Raw genomic sequence first — 6,871 nt, 5'->3', positions numbered from 1 at the left:
GTCTATTCCGACCGCATTAAATTCAAATGTCACTCTGCAGCAGATTATGAAGCGTTAATTGCATATTGCAAAGACTTTAAACTGCAATATTCATTGGATATGATTAGGAAAGAGACTGTAGTTAAGGTGGTCATCCGCCAACTGCCAGTAGATGCATCCATTGATAATATCAAGACTGATTTGCTAAATCGCAAATACCCAGTATATTCTGTTCAGCAAATGAAAGGCAGGGGGGGTGTGCTGCTCCCACTGTTCTTGGTCACTTTAAAGAAGACGCCAGATGTGAAATCCATATTAAATTTACAATATCTGGAATTTTATAGAATAAAAGTTGAATATTATCATCCACCGTCCTATATACAATGCTATCGCTGCCAGCGATTGGGCCACACACAGACATCCTGTGCTGCAACACCAAGATGTGTCAAATGTGCTGACAACCATTTTACCTACGAGTGTCCTCGAAAAACTCAAGATGATAAAGTGAGGTGTACCAACTGTGGAGGGGGGCACCCCGCAAACTTCAAAAGATGTCCTGTCATTCATAAAATCCTTTCTCGGAAGAGTTCTCAACCACCGTCATTCAAGCCTACAGATTTTCCACCGTTATCATCTGATTCAACCTTACCAAAGTCAAAACCAGTGAATCATACTGATACGTATGCCAAGAAAGCCGATGCTACAAAACGTACAGCGCCTACTGCTCATAATGAAGATAAAACAGAAGCTACTACTAGTGATACTCTCAAGGAGCTTATAGAGATATTTCGTGATCTTCACCTCTCAAACATCTTATCGGCAGTGCGGAAGCGACTTCCTGCCCTTAAAGCAGCTCCAGACGTTCTTACCAAGCTTTCCATACTCAGTGACATACTAGATGACATTACTACACCACATGATTAAAAGATGTTACAGTATGTACAGGACCACACCCGTATCAGGGCCATTTACTTAATTCTGATTGGATACTTAGAGCTCAGCCAATAACTGGATCCCTCCTTAAACTAGCCAATTGCTACCTCTGCTACTTCCTCCTTTTCCAATTGTTCATCGCCTCTCATCGTCATCATCCCCATCTCTCATCATCATCTTAAAATTCATATTCTGTAGGATGCGACAGTTGCACCCGAGAAAGTGTCATCTTCGTCATTAGAAACGCCAACCATCACAACTTCAAATAAGAGGCAGGAGCTCACTCCCGTGAGCTCGATACTCATCACCATAAAATTGTCATGCTAACTGTGAACTGTGAACTGTGAACTGCGGACACATCTAATTTTGCTGAACGAGTGAGTCATCATGCCACCAAAAACTAGCGGAAAGGCTGCAAAGAAGGCTGGTAAAGCCCAAAAGAATATCTCCAAGGGAGATAAGAAGAAGAAGAGGAGGAGGAAGGAGAGCTATGCCATTTACATCTACAAAGTTTTGAAGCAAGTGCATCCTGACACTGGCATATCTAGCAAAGCTATGAGTATCATGAACAGCTTTGTTAATGACATCTTCGAGCGTATTGCTGCTGAAGCTTCTCGTTTGGCCCATTACAATAAGCGGTCAACTATCACCAGCCGGGAAATCCAAACAGCTGTGCGCCTTCTTTTGCCTGGTGAACTTGCCAAGCACGCTGTAAGTGAGGGTACGAAGGCTGTTACCAAGTACACAAGCTCTAAGTAAAAATCTTCTTCAAGATTTTTCATTTCAAACGGTCCTTGTCAGGACCAACACATTATTCGAAAGAGTTAAATCACGAAATTTGCTTCATTCTGTTATGTAGAAACACCTTGAAATCCAATTTCTATATGCTGTTAGTAAAAAAGTAAAGCACATAGCGGAGATGTGTCGTGCTTGTATACGAAAGGCATTTACTCGCCGGAGATCTACACTTAGTCATAATAATTTACTTTTAAAAAGTGGTAATACATTCCGTGTTAAGTATAGTAGTAGGTGCACACGGATCGGAAATCAGGTTATTTTAATGTGCCGTGCAAATAAACAGGCTGTTAGTGTAAGAAATAGTGGGTATAACGCTTAGAATATCGATTAATCGCTATGAAATAATGTTGATAAATTATCTCTTGAAAGTACTATAAAATTAATGTTTCTAGTATTTTCGTACTTGAAGGATAATGAAATTTGAAAAAGAGATGCCAACAGCACCTGGTGTTCCCAGGCGGTCACCCATCCAAGTACTGACCAGGCCCGATGCTGCTTGACTTCGGTGATCGGACGAGAACCGGTATATTCAGCATGGTATGGCCGTTGGCAACTACCTTTTCTTCAATGTCCTGTTAAGGAAGTATGTTTTAAGTAAGAATTGACATTATTAACTATAAAGGCAAGCATATTAACGTCGTTAACATTACTTGGAATATACTAATATTCGAATAAATATTTGAATGTTCGAATGATGAGTGATTCGGATGTTCATAGTGCCACTATGTCCTATCGAGTTTACTATCACGAACCACGTATGAAATTGTATATAAATAAATAAAAATAAATCCTTTATTAAGTATTGATTACAGGAAAAAGGCAAACTTACATTCTTTAATGTACACAATGAAATGTATGAAAGATATTTTTAAGATATGTTTCACTTACCCTTTATAACGCAAGGTAGTTTTCAGTGTAGCATCCTCTTCAGCTGCGAGATAACGTAAGGCAGATGATCATTCAGTCGTGAAGCACTAAAATGTAATATACATTTTAACTATTATCGATAAGAATTATTTACTGCAGGGATGCAAATAAAGTGAGGCAAATTAGTAAATAAAAACCGATACTGTAACTGATAATGTAATTACGTATCTGTATTAGTTGTATATACAGTAATCGCACGATTATCCGCGGAGTTGGATGTTGGCATAATCGCGCATAATCAGCAGTATGAGCAGAAAAGGGAAATGAAATGAAATCTTTAGATTTACGTCGCATACTTATACCGGTTACGCTAAAGGAGACGGTGATGATGAGTACTGAATGAAGAAAGTGGGAGGAAACGGGAGAAACCCGAGAAAACCCATGAGCACGGTCTTTATGCACGACAAAGTTCACACGGCACGAGCTGGGATTGAACCAGGGACCCCAAGCACCGGAGGCCAAAAAAGGGACAAAAAGTCTTTCGTGCAACTTTCGTTTTCGGTAAAAAGTTTACACATAATTTAGAAAGAGTAGTTTTCTGGTCTTTTTATTTCACAAGTTGGTTCATGTCTATATTTTTTACATGCATAAAAAATTTTTCAACTCCCTTGCTTAGTTCCTGTTAAAGACCTCTACCTCTGATTGTATTTTTTGCACATATTCTTATTGTTTTCAGACAACATTTCTAAGAGCGTAATTTATCGTCAGCAAGAAAAGAAAAGGAAAGCCTCGGATAGTGGAATGTGTACTGTATATATATATATATATATATATATATATATATATATATATATATATACGTATTAGTATATAGTTTTATTTTATACGTCTCCTATTATTACACAATGTGCAGATATTGTGAAAGCGCAAGTAAATATGTATAACTCCCCGTTCTGCACTTAATAACTTGAAAGAAGTTCGGGGAAGGTAGTGTAACAGAAAGTGCAAACAGAAATGAGGGTTTACAGGCATTTAATATTATTCCGTAGTAGTATGATTTTTTGTAAAATATATATATATATATATATATATATATATATAAACATACATATTCAATGATATAGTAAGAGGTTAGCAGCACTGATAGAACTGCAGAAAGTACAAAACCGTTAATAAGAAAGAGAGAGAGATGGTGGCCGCTTTTGTGCTTTTCATTGGCTAATTCCGAATTGCGCGCGAATACGTACGAGATTTCTTTCTTTTTCCTCTTCGCAGCCCAGATGTTGCCAATTAGAAGTTTTTAGTACTACATTTGTATGAAAATGTTGCCTTTAAGAAATGTGGTTTGCATACGGAGAAAAGAGCAAAATGAATATTTATCTTAGTGGGCATGAAAAAAGACGAAACATTTTGCAAGATGGACACACGAACTTCCTTAATGCAGGCGTTCAGTACATTATTGTAAAGAAAAAAACACTAAAAAGAATTACTTCAATATCCCTAGCAACATTCAACAATTCATAGAGAAAAATCTTTATTTTGAGAACAATGGAAAACTATGTAATTGTAGATAACTACTAAATTTAATGATTAAGGAAAACGTTTAGGCCCGGCCCTTCAGAAAGAAAGTGCACAGAATTTTCTCTCATGGAAGCAATTGCAAAATCAACATTTTGTTTGCAGTTATAATTAGAGGATCTATATACAGGGTGTTCGAAAAAGAATGTATCCTCTTGAAAGAAAATATTCTCTGGGCCCCTAATCCTTTATATACCGAAAGGAAGTTTGTATAGCATTTTTTCTTACCTTCGTTAGAAGAATTGAAAGTGACTACTATCGTGACACGGGAGATATTTGATCGATAGTCGAATTACTCCCATGCTCGAATGAACACGTCTCTTGTAAGGAGAGGAAAGGCTTCTGTGATCCGCTATCGCAGCTGTGTCATATCTGCAGAGAATGTTAGGACACAAACGTGATCTTTGAGAGCCTCGTGAAAAGAAGTCGCATAGTATCATGTGTGGAGACATCGGGGCCATCTGAAGAACGCTTCATCATTAGGACCAAGGGCGAGTTACGAAACACTCTGGGATATATTTATTAACATAACTTCTCGTCATTCTGCAAGTGTGGTGGAGCTCCATCCTATTGGAAAAGGAAACCTCGGGAGCCCTCTTCATGTGTAGGTATCGTTCACATCTGAAGCATGTGAAGATAGATTACTGTACTATCGTGTACCTAAAATCATTTTCTACGAATACGAACATGTCTACACTGAAGGCAGTGCAGCTCTTTTTCTCTTTTTTTTTTGGTCATGTATTGTAACGCGGGGCAATGCACACAATAACATGTAATGTTGTGTATCATCATAAAGGGCCAGGGCGATGATTGGATCTTGATGGACGTGGAGAACTGATAGGTGATGTGAGTGGTATTGTGATCTATGGTTGTATGTTTACTGATGAATGCATAAGGAGAGGTGAAGGGGTTGCCTTTTTTTTTATGTCGATCGGCAGGGAAGCGATTGGGAAACTTTTGACTTTGTTTTTCAACCGAATATATTGATTGAATAGGTCGCCGACAATTTTACGGGGCGTCACGTCGTTGCCTTTTTCATGTCGATCGCGAGCGAAGCGAGCGTTTTTTTTTTTTTTTTTTTTACCGACAATATGTATTGAATCGGTTGCCAACACCTTTAGGGGCGCGTCACGTCCTTCTTTCTGTGCTGATCGCGAGCGAAGCGAGCGCGAAATTTTTGACTTTTTTTTTTTTTTTTTACCCACAATATTTATTCAATCGGTCGCCAACACTTTTAGGGGTGCGTCACGTCCTCTTTTCTCTGCTGATCGCGAGCGAAGCGAGCGCGAAATTTTGACCTTTTTTTCTCTTTTTAATTCTTTTTTTTTTCTTTAAGAAAAAATATTGATTTCATAGGTCGCCAACATTTTTACGGGATGGAACATCGTTTATTTGTTTTTCCAACCGTCTTTCTGTCTTGAGCCCCCGCCAAGTTAACTTTATGGTGGACAAAAACTATGTGCGGTGGGTTACCGCGGGGTTCTCCCGTTTCCTCCCACTTTCTTCATTCCACCACCATTTCAATCATTTCTCATAATCAGCGCCTCTTTTAGCCTAAGCGGCATAACGTGGGACGTAAAACAAAGATTTCCTTTAGTTGCTTTCTGTCTTGATTACGAGCGCGAAATTTTTTACTTTTTTTTTCTTTCTTTTGATATTATTCATTTAATAGGACGGCAACACCTTTACGGGCCGCCGCGTCGTCGTTTACACTTCTTCAGCCCATATTCTTTCTGCTTGTTCGTTTTCCGGCATCTTGTTATCACCGCCCGCGGGAATGCCTATGTCTTTCATCGCTTTTTGAAGCAAATCTTTAATAAATATGCACTCTCACATTTCTACTAATATGCATACCACAGTGGATAGACTGTAACTAGGAAAGCAGAAGCCTGCATATCATATTATTTAACAGTTGAAAGTGAACTGCCATTTTAAGTTTGATTTTGATCAGATGAGTGCAGTTCAACTCGTCGACAATTGTGAAGATTCTCGAGGTTAGGGACCATCCATTTTGTGCTTTGTAATGAAAATGGCTGCAGCCAAACTTCTCTGATCTGAATGAAACTTGGCATGATGATACATCTTGACCTGCTCTACAAGTTTATTTAGTATTTTCCGTTGCGCAGGCTTTTGCTTCTCCAGGTTCTCCCATGGAACTGAGAAACGTATTCAGTCGAACTTCTGCGGTAAGTCAGTATATCATCCTGAGAAGTTTGATCGAGATAGCAGAGGTTCGACTATTCGTTTTTCAATTCCATGTGATATTACAACACGGTGAACTAAATTTATATAGAAACACTTTGATTTTGTTTTGTTTTTTGCTAGCATTAAACTGAGAAAATGTTATTGAATAGACAGAGAACACCACTCAAAGAAAAGTACATCATAAGAATATATATATGGTTGCTGTGGTTCTCGGTTTAATTTGCTAGTTAAGAAACTTGCTCTAAATAAGTACATCTTACAGGTGAAAAACTAAGCCAGGCGATAGAATTAAATATAAAGTTATACACTTTTATTTTACGTTTACTAGTGTTGGGTTACTACTGTAAAATAAGTCAGTATATATGAAAGATAACTGTATTAGGTACTATTTTCCACCGGCGGTGTATTCTTGCATAGTGTACTTAATGTTTACAAGCGGGGCGCTACTAGTATGGATGCATGACAAGTGCTATTGAAACTCGAAAACTAACTGGTTTCCACTACCCTTGCT

The 6,871-nt window shown here is 38.3% G+C and overlaps 1 non-coding gene across 1 annotated transcript; it reads right to left on the bottom strand.

Moving 5' to 3' along the window:
- Positions 1–2,142: 2,142 nt before the first annotated feature.
- On the bottom strand, positions 2,143–2,261 carry LOC145677823 (5S ribosomal RNA). The gene has a single exon (XR_014130038.1). It is a non-coding gene; the product is annotated as a 5S ribosomal RNA (ribosomal RNA).
- Between the last annotated feature and the right edge of the window lie 4,610 nt (positions 2,262–6,871).

Source organism: Thermobia domestica, unplaced genomic scaffold, assembly GCF_964235325.1.
Source record: "Thermobia domestica unplaced genomic scaffold, izTheDome1.hap1.1 HAP1_SCAFFOLD_1413, whole genome shotgun sequence".
NCBI lineage: Eukaryota > Metazoa > Arthropoda > Insecta > Zygentoma > Lepismatidae > Thermobia > Thermobia domestica.
This window is presented reverse-complemented; position numbering and strand designations above follow the sequence as displayed.